Source organism: Taudactylus pleione, unplaced genomic scaffold, assembly GCF_031769625.1.
Source record: "Taudactylus pleione unplaced genomic scaffold, aTauple2 ptg002435l, whole genome shotgun sequence".
Taxonomy (NCBI): domain Eukaryota; kingdom Metazoa; phylum Chordata; class Amphibia; order Anura; family Myobatrachidae; genus Taudactylus; species Taudactylus pleione.
Window position 1 is genome coordinate 140,502 of NW_028286820.1, and position 16,344 is coordinate 156,845.

Sequence of the window (16,344 nt, forward strand, 5' to 3'; positions counted from 1 at the left end):
CAGCATGAAGGGGATGCGTGGCTTAAAAATGTGCAAGTGACGCAAACTAGCGTTGCGAGCGCAATGCCAGAAAATACATCCGCGACGCTAAATTGCAATACGGGCGAGCCGCAAAATGGAGCGCACGTGTGGCAAGGTAGCGTTGTGGAGAGTATTGTCAGCAGTTCACGCTCACCTCCCCCACCTTATGTGGATGGAGGTGCAAGTACAGTTACCAAAAATACCCATAAAAATGTAACAAGCAATTTGTACCCTCTCTTAAGCAACCATAAAGAAAATGTTTATGATGTGGATGATGAGACTATTGTAATGTCTGCCATTTCCCATGCTGTGCAAATGATAGATGCTGCATCACCACAATCACGAGTGGTGCCGCCATCTTCATCGGTAACAGCAAGGGAAGTGCTAACACACTCTGCACCCGTAGAGGAAGTTGTTAATACCATACGTAGCAGCAGATTAAACCCCCAGCCAGGTAACCAGGTCAAAGGTAGCAGCGCTACCGGTTTGCATCCCATACGGACGATAACTGTTCCGAATGGAAATGCGGATGCAAACGGTGTAGTGCCCACGAGGGAAGTAGTAATGCATTGTCCCTGGACAAGAGCAGAACTAAATTCCATCATAAATGATTTCCCCGATCCCAAAAAGGAACTAGCCACATGTCAAAGATTTTTGAGAAATTTGGGTAGTTCTCATGAGCCAACTAATAAAGATTGGTGTGTGGTGTTAAGGGCCTTTCTACCACGCAATACCAACGTGACAAAATTTATCATGGATTGTGTATTGGATGGTGACGTTCCCTTAACAGACCAAGTAAACCAAGATAATATTTCCCGCATCATAACTCAATTGGATATATATTTTCCAGTAGTATTTAACTGGAACAAAATTTTCCCCATAAAGCAAAAGGAGAGTGAATCTGCAGAAGATTATTGCGACCGGGCTCTGTAGACTATCACCCAGTACACGGGGTTAGAGGATATTAAAGATAGCACTCACCACAGGGAATGATTGTCACCATACTCATGGACGGTCTGAAAGACGACTTAAAGACTCGGGTTCAGACCGCATAATCTGGCTGGAGGGGAGTCACAATAGACACACTCATAGAGTCTGCCATAGAACATGATAAAAACATCTCAAAGAAGAGAGAGACCCAGAGCGAAAAACTAATGGCTGTCAGTATCCAAGCTCTGGAAGGAATGACGGTAACATCACAGCCAGTAGACAACACTTGCACCTATACACACACTTGCACCTGAACAGTTACACGTCCTCACCAATCCCACACCACAGCAAACACATCCTTACCCCACATATCATACACAACCACAGGTCTCGTCTCATGCTACCCACAAACTTCATACCTCCCACCATACCCTTATCCTCCATATCCTTACCCATACCCACCATCTTTTCCTCTTGCTCAACTCCCACAACAATCCTTTCATCCACCCCGTTCAAAAAGATGTTTTAACTGTCACCAAGTGGGACACATAAGTAAGTACTGCAAAGTGAAGAACACCACACATGAACACGAGTTTCCCATGGGTTCATAGGCAACCCCAGTATCTTCTCCCAAGCCTTATGTGACTGTTTACAATGTTTTCAACTGGCCAATGGATCTGTTATAATGTAAAATTTGGATGATTTATTGTTGTATTTAGGTCATGTTTAAATGATATTAAACTGTTGTGCTTTATCTCTCACTCACAGGACACAAGGTTGCTAAGGATAAACGGCAGCCATGCCAGGCTAAGGTCGAATACTCGGAATACTATCCAACCCAGTGGCCCAGGCATTATTTAGAGCAGTAGCTATTAATACCAAGATTTAATTGCAGGAACCTGTATGCAGATACTATATCCCTAGAATTATAAAAAAATAAAAAAATATGATAGGGGGACTTATTCTACAGGTGACGTTTCCAAGAACATGTGTAAGGTGATGGGTAATAACACTAAGATTATCCCAGACTGTCTTTTCCTTTAGTTGTCCCCCTTTGAGATACTGTTCAAACAGGTAGCCTCATGTGAAAATATGATAATGAGGTTACTGTGCAGGGTCTCACGAAGATGAATGAGAATAACAGAAATTGAAAGTGTTATTAACTAACATGTCTAATGCAAACTGTCATGATGTCAAACCTGGAGAATTTGTTATGATCCGAATTTTTTTTAGCTCAGGTTGTTTGACTGATCGGTGGAAAGGTCCGTATCTGATGATACCACATCCTCAAAGGGTGGCCGGGGAAGATACGTTTGTCCATTCCACTCACTATAGGGAGGTTAACCAACCGGTGGAGATACAAGTCGGAGACAAGGCCGATAACGTGGACCTGTTGATTGCGAGCTTGTGCCGGGAGGATTAAAAATGTGACTGTGAGATATCTGAGCTAAAGAAATGTGTAGATCAGTGCTTCCAGCAATGAAGTGGTCTGCTGTGGTCATCCTAGTTCTTTTTTTCCAGAGTTTTTGTCGTGATGATCTGTTTGGGGATACTCAGTGTCTGTGATGGAGGACCGATTGAGGAAATGGGAGCTGATGGCAGTGCTGGTGGAGTCAGGAGGAGTGCAATGCCAATCAGGGGAGTGTCTGACCAATCTTAGTACTGTTATTGTGTTACCTGGGAAGAGTAGTCCCAGAAGTTATGACCCTTACACATGTTGAAATGCTTGGTATACATAAAAACACACCATCACCATATCTTCACACGCAATATGATGTGTGAATACAGAGGCAAACAAAATATGATACCTGGTGACGTGCATAAAGCCACTCAGTTAATTAGTGAGACAACTGGCTTTCAAGTTTTAGTCGCACTGGATCCCACCAGGATTGCTCGGGGTACATTAAACTTTAGATATATTCAGGAACTTGCTAAATCGATAGATAATATCACAGAGATGTATGATGACACAGGGAGAGAATTGCAAGCATACAAGAAATAACTGGTGCAACACAGGCTAGTGTTGAATTATTTAACTGCTGTTACTGGAGGGTATTGCGTAACGTTAGCCACCCAATTTGGAGTAAAATGTTGCACCTATGTCACCAATGATACCAGCGACCTAAGGAAGTGATAGACCGGAAGATGGATGAAATTCTGCAACTAAAATGGGAGTTTCGTAAGAACCATAACGCTTCAGTGGCTGATGTAGGGGAGAAGATAGAAGGATGGGTTTCATGGCTGAACCCAGTAAAATGGTTCTCAGGCCTAGGGGAATGGGTCCAGGAAGTGATCGCTAGCATAGGCAAATTCTTAATCCTTATACTGATTGTCATCATAATAATTGGCATATGCGTCCAGTGTGTTCCTATTGTGTTGAAGTGTGGAAAATGTAAAAATAGAGTAAAACGCAAGAATGAAACTATGATGGTGGTCAGTAATGGCAATATGAATACCGAGGTAAATATAGAACTGCATTACAACCCTGAGCTAGGAAATACCATCATTTAATGTATTATATTTAGACATGCATAAAATATTATTGAAATGTTATTTTTTTAAAACATCTCAGATAATGTAAAGTCTCAATTCCCCTTCAAGACTGCCTTTATAAGACTGGCGCATCCCCACACCTTTCACATGATCTTCCAAGATCCGCAGTGTGCGTATAATAGTAGTTTTATGTCCCCACTCAGAGACACATTATTGATGGATTAAGAACCACCGCCTGGCCGCAAGACGCCATCTTGGAAATGAGATCGCAAGACGCCATTTTGCGAATGGCCGCCTAAGCACCATTTTAGATAAACTCACACTTTAGTACATGTGGCGCTTATTACTATTAGCATCATGCGAATGCATCCGTGACCATCGCCATAAGTTACGGCGATTCACCAAAAGCCCATTTCATGACTTTACGTAGTTTGGGTGCTCTGGATAAAGTGTATATTATTACAATTCCCCTAAAGGATATATTTTCAAAATTGGATTGCATTAGCAACAACAGAGCAAATGGCCACGTGACAACTAGCCTGTGTAGACAAGCTTCCTGGATATAACGTCTGCTCTCACTCCAGGTGGCCCTGTTCGAATACACACCTTACATTAGCAGGCTTCCTACAATAAAATACCTTCAAAGCCAAGAGTGTTATCTGAGGTTTGGGTCTTGTAGCTGTGCTAATTTGCATTTACACAAGAACCTGGGAGAACAAAGGACTTTACTTTTGAGCCTGGGAAGGGTGGGGGCTGCTGAGAGAGGGGGGCGTGTGGAACTATAAGGCTCAGCATTCCACACTGCTAGGTGTTCACTTAGTTTAAGTGAGATTTAAGTGCACCATTTCTCATACACACATTAATACGCACAATTGCGCTGGTAACTAATCGCATATTAGCGAATGTATAAGATCTTGTATGAAAACGCTGTTTATTAGCTTCAAGTTAACTAGCGTCTTTACATCACACCCCGCATACTTATACATTACATATTCACATAAAAGGTTTAATAAGCTTTAAGGTATAAGATTGAAGTTTGTTCAGTTAGTATAAATGCTGTGAAATAAAGATTATTTGGTAATTAAGGTTTTATACATGATAAGTAAGCCGTGTTTGGTATTGTACTGATGTGTACTCTTTCACCAGAATTCAGGTATTATCGGTGTGGAGATCGCATCATGCATTCTCAACTTATGGACCGCAGAGACTTCAAGCAACAAAATGTATATTGTATGAACAACTGTTAGGATGTTGCATGAGGCGGGAAACCCGAGACCCTCAGTTGTTGGAGGCTGGGTTGTGTATATTTGAGTTAACTATTTCTGGGGGGTATAAATATGTGTGCTCCAACACTGGGTCTTAGTCTTTGTGCTGAATTCTGATTGACGAGGGGTTTCTTGCTGATGCCTAACATCTGGACCAGAGCATGCTGCGTATGTATAATTGTACTTGGATCTATATAATCTCTTTGCGCTTAGATTATATGAGGATCATAGCGTGTAACTGCTGTACTTTTACTTGAATAATACTTTGTGCTTTGGAACCACAGATTCTAGGTCTGAAGTCTTTATTTACTGTATGACTGCGTACGCAAATTAGTGTCATCCTTAGAGGTTTATAGGTAGGATATTAGAAGGTATAGGCAGGGGTATATAGAGGTTCTAATTCAGTATCGTTATAGGTGAGTGGTGTATTCCCTGTAGGTACAGTGGGGAGTAATAAGTGTGCGCAGTAGGTACCCAGTGGTAAGTGTACCCAGTAGGTACATGCAGAGTGGGGGTGGGAAGTGGCAAGTATGCCCAGTAGGGGGGAGAAGTGTATGCCCAGTAGGTTTATGCAGAGTGGGTTGGGGAGTGGATAGTGTACCCAGTAGGAGGGAGAGGTGTATGCCCAGTAGGCACATGCAGAGTGGGGGTGGGGAGTGATAATTGTGCTTAGTAGGTGAGTGGTGTATGCCCAGTAGGGCAAGGGGTTTATTCCCTGTAGGTACAGTGTATGCCCAGTAGGTACATACAGAGTGGGTTTGGTGAGTGGTAAGTGTGCCCAGTAAGGGGAGGGTTGTATGCCCATTCGGTACATGCAGAGTAGGGGTGAAGAGTGGTGTGCCCAGTAGGTATATGCAGAGTGGGGATCGGTGTATGCCCAGTTGGCACATACACAGTATAGGTGGGGAGTGTGCCCAGTATACTTACACATGCATGATTTTTACCTGCTGTAAGAAGGTAACAACTGTCTCCCCATGTGCTCACACTGCTGCGACTCATATTTTCTGTGCCAGGTCTGCTCTGCCGGCTGCCATCGATGCTGCTATTGGTGCTTAACATTGATGGTTTGACCCATTGATTGACATCCCTGCTGTGACATGGCAGGCCAGTCAGAGAAGGGGGCAGGGCTGAGTGGCACCATGGGGAGTGAGGATAAGCTCCCTGTGGGCTGCCAGGGCTTTAAGGAGGGCGGTGTGGCTGGTGCAACTACACAATGCAGGATGTCCTGGGGGCAGTGCCAGCCGTACATGGTTGTGGTATAAGAGACAGTAGTTAGACAATGTCCAGATAGACAACAGATGTTAGACAGTCAATAGTTAGACAGGGAAAAAAGTTAAACACAAACAAAAGTCAGGCACATTAAAGTTAGACATGTAAAAAGTTTGACAGGTACAAAAGGTCGACAGGGTCAAAAGTTCGACATGAAAATGGTCGACAATTACTATTTTTGGTTTCTTAGCCCTAATCTTCTCCCTAACCCTCCCCTTGGTACCTAACCCTCCCTCCTGGTGCCTTACCCTAACCCTCTGGGTAAGTGCCTAACCCTAACCCTCCAGTAAGTGCCTAACCCTAATAAAAAAAGTGTTGATCATTTTTGTGTCAATCTTTTTCATGTCGAACTTTTTACATGTCTAACTTTAGTGTGTCTGACTTTTGTCTGTGTCGAACTTTTATCCTCGTCTAACTATTAACTGTCTAACATCTGGTGTCTATCTAGACATTGTCTAACTAATTACTGTCTGTCTATAGTCCGGAACCCCCGTACTCACCCTATACTGGAATCGGTGCCCTGTTCCGGCTCGCACACTGCATGGAGGCAGATGTTATGTCTTCTCCCTCAGTTCTGTGGGATCTGTTCAGTCGCTCGGAGCATCTCTAGGACGCTCCGAGCAGCAGCACAGTGAGCCGGAGCAGTATTTCCCACCCTCCTTACCCCTGGGGCGCTTAGTTACTTTATCCTCCGGTCTCGGGGGGGGCGGTTACAGCACAAGGGAGCAGTGGCTCCTTGTTACAAAGATGCCTCCTGCACGGGGGAAAGATAAAAGAAAAAATTGCTGCCACTGTGCCATCGTTGGCAGAGAACCACTTGATCTCTGCCATCGATGCCAAAAACCATTGACTATATGTAGCTAACCATCAATGGTCGATGTCCCCTACGCGTCACCATTAAGAGTCTGGGCAGTCTTACTTGCCTCAACTATGTCACTGGGATTGGATCATAGGTGGACGCTAAGCAGTAGCTTCTGAGACTTTTGTCGCAGCCACCACTGTAAAATAATGCTGCAGCCGATAATCTGCCGTGGTACACACAAAGGCACACCATCGAGCGGACATCGGCCACACCATCACACTTCTGAGCCACCCCATGGTGCTAGAGCTAGACCAGACTGAATTACAGAGGGCTGGCGCATGAGTTATTTTAGGCCAGGCTTCAGGGGTGGACGCACTGCAGATGTTGGACATAATGGAGCGATTTGCCACTGCACGTACTTGCGTCCCAAATGTGTCCGTACAGAGTAGCTGTTGCGATTTCAAAATCAACCTGGTTTTGCCTTTTAAATGAATGCTACCTTAAAACACCGGGCAGTCTCGCACTTGATTCGTTGATGTCTGCAGGCTATTACATTTACCCCCTTCAATTTTTCAGATAATCTGATATTTATGTGGTCATATTTTGTTTCTTTATAATAACTAGTTTTTATAGACCTTGCATCTGCTGGGTCAACCTCAGCTGGCTGCCGCCCACCCCTTCCCACTATCCATCCCCCTCACAATCTCATCCCTCCAGCTCCCCGCACCCTCAGATCCCTTAACAGATACCCTCCTCCATTCCCGGTCCTCTTCTCTCCCGGTGCATGCTTGGACATCACACCTGATGTGCATAGAGGCGCAGTGGGAGCTGGGGCATGCGCTGTGCATGTGGCACAGCCACAATTAGGTCATCGCGCAAATATGCGTGTTGACCCAATTTAAATCAGGCTCCAATTTTATAATATATTATCTTTAAAAAATAAATTGGTAATACACCGTACAGTGTTTACTTTTTTCTTATTTTATGTTTATTATCATTAGTGATGTGTCTATTAATGTATACTAATACAAGTTATATTTTATCTTAAATTTTTGCTAGATGGCAGCGCACTCCTCTATAGGGAATATTTTAGTGTATTCAGTTTCTGTGTCTCGAGTAGCCATATAGGAGACCATAGTCAGAGAAACTGCACCTGCTATCAGGGCATAGTAGACCTGTGTTTGATTCAGGAGATGGACGCAACGTCGATGGGTGCAGTGAAGCAATTTTTATGCCACTGCGCACGTGACAAAGCTGCACTTTGCGCGTGTAGAGATGGAATAGTGACGGCGGTCGCAGAGAGGATTTGTTCACAAAGTGAGTGACACTTTGTGGGAGGTAATGGGGGCTGGTTACAAAAACGCAGGCATGTGGTGTCGGGACCTCTGCAAATTTGTATGTAGCTGGATAGGCCACGCATCTCTGTACATCCGCTCTCACTAGCCGGTCATTAGCATATTTTTACAAATGGGATCTTGTGAAATTTGCGTCCATCTCTGAATCAGGTTCACCATCAGTAGCCTATATTTGAGGTGGTACTTGGGGCCTGATTCAGTTTAGGATGGAATTGCAAAGCTGCACACAGGCAGCTTTACAATTTCATCCTTGCTAATATGCAAATGCAGCAGGTGGTGTACTGATAGTCAGGAATCTACGTTCAGCATTACACATACGTGCAAAGCTGAATCGGCCACTTGGTGCAGTATCTGGTTAGATAGCCGACATTCTGAATGTCGACATGGACAATAGGTTGACATACAATTAGGTAGGCATGGTGATCTGGGGGGTTTTCACTCTATTTAAAAGCATCGGAAGGAAAACATTGGTTCTATTTTTTATTTTACTTTTCATTCTGTTTACAAACAGACAGAAATAACGCATCTGGGATTTTATAAAAATATATTTCAGACAGAAAACATCTGATTTTTATTTTTTTTTTATTACTTCTAGTTTTTTTTTATTCTATTGAAAAATATTGAATAAATAAAACATAAGTTAAAAATGTGAAAAACACTGGATATATTTTATTTAAAAATATCTAATCAAAACCATTGAACCTATTTATTTTTTATTCTATTGAAAAACCAACAAAAAAAAACATTGGCTCTGGGTTTTTCATGCTATTGAAAAATTATCAGACAGATGGCATTGGTTCTAGGGTTTTAAGAAAATTATATATTTCACTCAAAAAAAAATGGATCTGTTTTTTTTCTGCATTTTATTTAAACAATATGACTAGAAATATTGCATCTTGGTTTTTTCCTTTTAAAAAAAAATAAAAAATATTGGACAGGGAACATTGGATGTGGCTTAAATAGATATCAGAAAACTGGTCTGGGTTTTTTGCTCTATTTAAAATAAAACACAAAACAGTAGAACTATTTCTTTTTATTCTTTGGAGAAAACATCAGATTTTTTTTTTTTTAAATGTACATTGCAGACAGAAAACATTGGATCATCTTTTTTTCCCTATCCTATTAAAACACATCAGACAGAAAAACATCAGATATGTGGTTTTTCCATTGTATATGAAAGATCTCATAGAAAACATCTTATCTGTTTATTTTTTCATTCTATTTAAAAACATTAGACATCTAGGTGTTTAAAAACTTTTTTAATGTATTTCAGATAGAAAATGTTAGGATTATTTTCAAAATATTTAAAAACTGCACTGAAAACAATCGCATCTGGGTTTTGTTTTTTGTTATTTTAAATTATATATATTTCACACAGAAAACATCTGATTTTTTTTTTCCATTCTACTTAAATACATCGGACAGAAACCATCAGATCTGGGGGTTATTTTGTTTTGTTTTTTTCATTTTATTTGAAACATCGGACATAAACATTGTATCTTGGTTGCTTTCATTCTATTTAAAAACATTGGACAGAAAACATCGGATGAGGGTTTTTTTCTGAATTCCATTTAAAAACAAAACACATTGGTTTTGTTTATTTTCATTCCATTTATAGACATGGGACAGAAAACATGGGATCTGGTTTTAATTTATTTTTCATATATTTCATACAGGTAAACATTGGTTAATTTTCGTCATTCAATTTAAAAACATCGGACAAGCAGTCAAGTAAACACAGGACTCCACTGGTTTAGATCAGCGTTTCAGAAAATGTATTATTTCGTCAAGATAACTTGTCATTCTATTTAAATCCATCGGACAATACATTTATATAACCATTCTCAAATACTTGTTTGAGACGTGCGTCGCGTCGATATGCGATTACATCAAGGTGCGCCCTCTCGAACCCGGAGTCTGGCAGGATGCTGCCACACGCTGTTTGTAGGGATATAAGGTAATAGTTATTTTTATATTCTTTGTACTTTCTGACAAAAATCTAACAGATTGAAACGTTGAAGCCTACCAGTGTGTGCATCGGTCTTATTTTGGATTATGCTCTGAGTGCCGCACCTTTGGATATATATTTGCTACTCGGTATCATGGCGGCACCGGGCTAAGTTTTTTGCTGTATGCGTGTGCCGGATCATAATATATATATATATATATACACATACATACATATACATACATATATACACACACATATACACACACACACACACACAGTACTACCGGACTACGAGCTAGCCAGTGACATGGTGTGGGGCTGAAAGCGGGTAATATATGTATTGAACACATCAACATTTTTCTCAGTAAATATATTTGTAATGGGGCGATTGTAATTAATTTTTCACCAAATGTCAGAAACAACCCATGCAATCCACATATGCAAAGAAATCAAACCATAGATGTACATAAATTAAGTTATGTGTAATAATGTGAAATGACAGGGAAAAACTATTGGACACATGAAGAAAGGGAGGTGCAAAAAGGCATGGAAAGCCAAGACACCAGCTGAAATCTATCAGTAATTAGAAAGCAATCCTGGCCCCTTGTCAGTGCAAATTAATATAAGCTGATTCAGTCTCAACTGATAGCCTATAAAAAGGTGTCTCATTACCAGTGTGTCAAGCAAGAAACATCTAATGATGGGTAAAAGCAAAGAGCTCTCTCAAAACCTTCGCAACCTTATTGTTGCAAAACAATGATGGCATTGGTTACAGAAGTATTTCTAAACTTCTGAATGTTTCAGTGAGCACTGTTGGGGCCATAATCCGGAAGTGGAAAAAAACATAATAATTTCACCATAAACCGGCCACGACCATCGCGCTTGCGACGAGACCCTTGCAGTAGGGTCTCGTTGCCGCAAGCCCTGGAGTGCTTTTGGCTCTATCAGAGCCAAAAGCACTCCCACTGACATCACTAGTGATGTCAGTGGGGCCGGCCCCAGACGGTAGGCGTTCCCATGGGAATGCCTCCGTCTGGGCAGCCACGCCCCCGGCACGCCCACCAAAGGGGGCATGCTGTCACTCACCATCAACAGCACGCCCCCTTTGGTGCGCGACCCATAATGACGGCTTGGCCGTCGTTATTCGGGTCTCGCGTATGCGCACGACGGAGCCGCCTCCGTCGTGCGCATGCGCACTTGGCCAACATCGACCCGCTTGCGAGCGCTCAGCGCTCGCGAGCGGGTCTGAATTAGGCCCAGAGTTCATAGAAGAGGCCAACGGAACCTTCAAGATTTTAAGACTGTTTGTGTGGAAGAATGGGCCAAAAATCACACCTGAGCAATGCATGCGACTAGTTTCTCCATACAGGAGGCGTCTTGAAGCTGTCATTACCAACAAAGGCTTTTGTATGAAGTATTCAATTTCGGTAAGAGTGTTCAATACTCTTTCCCTGTGTCATTTCACATTATTACACATAACTTAATTTATGGACATCTATGGTTTGATTTCTTTGCATGTGTGGATTGTATGGGTTGTTGCTGACATTTGGTGAAAAAATTAATTACAAATAGCCCCATTACAGATATATTTACTGAGAAAAATGTTGATGTGTTCAATACTTATTTTACCGTGTGTGTGTATATATATATATATATATATATATATATACATACATATATATATATATACACACACACACACACACACACATATACACTAGGGGCGAGCGGGTTCGGATTTATGAAATCCGAACCCCCCCGATCCGAGTCAGGCTCGACTTTTCCCGCCTGACTCGAGGCAAAGCGTCAACATCCCGCCTTCCGGGTCTCGCGGGTTTTGGATCCTATATAAGGTACCCGCGTCGGCGCCATTTTCTCGGCTGTGGACAGTGAAGAGGGAGGGTGGGAGTTAGGGCTGGCTGGGCTGTGTAGTGTAGTGCAGAGTAGTGTTGTGCTGCGCTGTGCTGCTGTTGTCCATAGGGGCTGTGTCCACTACTTCAAAGTCCATAGGGGCTGGCTGGACTGTGTTGTGCAGTCAGTTGTCCATAGGGGCGGTGTCCACTCCAAAGTCCTGTGCAGTGTCCCAGTCCTAAAGGGGTGCTGTAGTGTTGTCCAGGGGGTGCTCTGTCCGTCAGGGGTGCTCCCCCAAGTGCTAAAAAAATATATATTTTTTCTGTGTTTGTGAATTGTGTGCGCAGTAGCCGCACGTGCATCAACAAAGGAGCAGTGCCAAGCGTGCGCCTGTGTCATAAGTAAAGGGCCTGGCTGGCTTGACCGTTAAAGGGTGCTATAACCCCCAAAGTACACTCCAAACCAAATAAAAAAATATTTTCTGTGTTTGTGAATTGTGTGCGCAGTAGCCGCACGTGCATCAACAAAGTAGTGCCAAGCGTGCGCCTGTGTCATAAGTAAAGGGCTGGCTGGCTTGACCATTAAAGGGTGCTGTAACCCCCAAAGTACACTCCAAACCAAATAAAAAAATATTTTCTGTGTTTGTGAATTGTGTGCGCAGTAGCCGCTCGTGCATCAACAAAGGAGCAGCGCCAAGCGTGCGCCTGTGTCCCATAAGTAAAGAGCCGGCTGGCTCATTTCTTAAAGGGTGGTATAACCCACAAAGTGCACTACTCTACAGCAAAAATAGAAAAATATTTTCTATGTTTGTGTGCGCCTTAGCCGCACGTATATATCAAATCGATATAACATAAATGGAGGACCAAACTTTCTCCGATAAAAATAAAATAGAGAAAGATCAAGAACCACTTCCTCCTAGTGCTGAAGTTGCTGCCACTAGTCATGACATAGACGATAACATGCCATCAACGTCGTCTGCCAAGGCTGATGCCCAATGTCATAGTAGAAGCCACATACAATCCCAAATGACAAAGTTCAGGAAAATGACCTTAAAAAAACATTTAAATCATCTGAAGAGAAATGTAAACTTGCCAATATGCCATTTATGACACGGAGTGGCAAGGAACGGCTAAGGTCTTTCCCTATGACTAGTGTGTGTCATACTAGTATGACTAGTATGTTCATGACTAGTTGTTCAGCTTCACATGACGATGGAAGCCCTCCTCCCACTAAAAAAATCAAACGAGTTAAGCTGGCAAAAGCACAGCAAAGAACTGTGCGTTCTAAGAAGATATCACAAATCCCCAAGGAGAGTCCAAATGTGGTGGCGGTTGCGATGCCTGACCTTCCCAGCACTGGACGGGAAGAGGTGGCTCTTTCCACCATTTGCACGCCCCCTGCAAGTGCTGAAAGGAGCACCCACAGTCCACTTGCTGATATGCAAATTGAAGATGTCACTGTTGAAATACAACAGGATGAGGATACTGGTGTAGCTGGCGCTGAGGAGGAAGTTGGCGAGGAGGATTCTGATGGTGATGTGGTTTGTTTAAATCAGGCTCCGGGGGAGACAGTTGCTGTCCGTGGGATGAAAAAGCCCATCACGGTCATGCCTGGGCAGAAGACCAAACATTCCACCTCTTTGGTCTGGGAATATTTCTATCCAAATCCGGACAACAACTGTTTTGCCATATGTACCATATGTAAAGGTGGAATAAGTAGGGGTAGGGACGTTAACCACCTAGGAACATCCTCCCTTATACGGCACCTGCAGCGCGTTCATAATAAGTTACTGTCAAGTTCAGAAACTTTGGCCAAGACCGTAAGCAGTCCAGGGACACCTAAATCCTGTTGTCCTGTTGTATCCAAGCGCCTGCAAACCACACCGTCAACTCCCTCCTCGTCAATTTCCTCCTTAGTCAGGATCGGAAGTAGTCCTGCAGGCCATGTCACTGGCATGACTCACTCTCCTATCCGGGATTCCTCTGGAGGATCCTGCATTGCTACGCCTACTGCTGCCGCTGCTGCTGCTGGGAGTTGTTCATCATCCCAGAGAGGAAGTAGGAACACCACTACTTTTACTAAACAATTGACCCTCCAACAGTCCTTAGCGAGGAGGATGAAGTACCACAGCAGTCATCCTGAAGCAAAACGTATAACTGAGGCCTTGACTGCTATGTTGGTGTTAGACGTGCGTCCGGTATCCGTCATTAGTGCAGTGGGATTTAGACAATTGATGGAGGTAGTGTGTCCCCGGTTCCAAATCCCGTCTAGATTCCACTTCACTAGGCAGGCGATACCGAGACTGTACAGAAACGTCAGAAAAAGTGTCCTCAGTGTCCTGAAAAATGCCGTTGTACCCAATGTCCACTTAACCACGGACATGTGGACAAGTGGAACAGGGCAGACTAAGGACTATATGGCTGTGACAGCCCACTGGGTAGATGTATCACCTTACGCAGCAACAGCAGCAGCGTCACCAGTAGCAGCATCTCAGAAACGCCAGCTCATTCCAAGGCAGGCTACGTTGTGTATCACCGGTTTCAGTAAGAGGCACACCGCCGACAACCTCTTAGAGAAACTGAGGGAAATCATCGCCCAGTGGCTTACCCCACTTAGACTCTCCTGGGGATTTGTGATATCTGACAACGCCACCAATATTGTGAGGGCATTACATCTGGACAAATTCCAGCACGTCCCATGTTTTGCTCACACAATAAACTTGGTGGTGCAGAATTTTCTGAAAAGCGACAGGGGCGTGCAGGAGACGCTTTGGGTGGCCCGAAAAATTTCTGGCCACTTTCGCCATTCAGCGACTGCGTGCCGAAGACTGGAGCGCCAGCAAACACTCTTGAACCTGCCCCGCCATCACCTGAAGCAAGAGGTTGTGACGCGGTGGAACTCAACCCTCTATATGCTTCAGAGGATGGAGGAGCAGCAAAAGGCCATTCAAGCCTATACATCCACCTATGACATAGGCAAAGGAGGGGTTATGCACCTGACTCAAGCGCAGTGGAGAATGATTTCCGTGTTGTGCAAGGTTCTCCAGCCCTTCGAACTTGCCACACGTGAAGTCAGTTCAGACACTGGCAGCTTGATTCAGGTCATTCCCCTCATCAGGCTTTTGCAGAAGCAGCTGGAGAAAGTGAAGGAGGAGCTAAGACGGAGCGATTCCGCTCGGCATGTGGGACTTGTGGATGAAGCCCTTCATTCGCTTTGCCAGGATTCCAGGGTGGTCAATCTGTTGAAATCAGACCACTACATTTTGGCCACCGTGCTCGATCCTAGGTTTAAAGCCTATGTGGTGTCTCTCTTTCCGGCCGACACAAGCCTGCAGAGGTGCAAAGACCTGCTGGTGAACACACTCAGCTGAAGCGGAACGTGACACGTCAACAGCTCCTTCTTCATTTTCTCCCACAACTGGGGCTGCCAGGAAAAAACTTAGCTATCCTAAGCAACCCGCTGGCGGTGATGCAGGGCAGGCAGGACCAAGTTTGGACATCTGGTCTGGACTGAAGGACCTGGCAACAATTTCTGACATGTCTACTGTCACTACATATGATACTGTCACCATTGACAGAATGGTGGAGGATTACATCGGTGACAGCATCCAAGTAGGCATGTCAGACAGTCCATACCTGTACTGGCAGGAAAAAGAGGCAATTTGGAGGCCCCTGTACAAACTGGCTCTATTTTACCTGAGTTGCCCCCCCTCCAGTGTGTACTCCGAAAGAGTGTTTAGTACAGCCGGGAACCTTGTCAGCGAAAGGCGTAGGAGGTTGCTTCCACAAAATGTGGAGAAGATGATGTTCATAAAAATGAATTATCAACTCTTCCAGGGAGACCAGCCTCCAGAACGTACAGAGGGACCTGTGGTGGGGGATGAGTTAATACTCTGTGAGGATGAGGATGTACACAAGACTGAAGATGGTGAGGAATCGGTGGATGAGGAGGATGAGGACGACATCTTGCCTCCGTAGAGCCAGTTTGTGCAGGGACAGATTAATTGCCAGCTTGTTTTGTGGGGGCCCAAACGAACCAATCATTTCAGCCACAGTTGTGTGGCAGACCCTGGCGCTGAAATGATTGCTTTGTTAAAGTGTGCATGTCCTGTTTATACAACATAAGGGTGGGTGGGAGGGCCCAAGGACCATTCCATCTTGCACCTCTTTTTTCTTTGCATTATGTACAGTTTGGGGCCTAGTTTTTCAAACTGCCATCCTGTCTGCCACTGCAGTGTCACTCCTAGATGGGTCACGTGTTTGTACCGCCCACTCGTATCGCTTAGCATAGTCATCCAGCTACCTCGGTGCAACCTTTTGGACATAAAAACACTATTGTGAGGTGTTCAGAATAGACTGGAAATGAGTGGAAATTAAGGTTATTGAGGTTAATAATAGCATAGGAGCA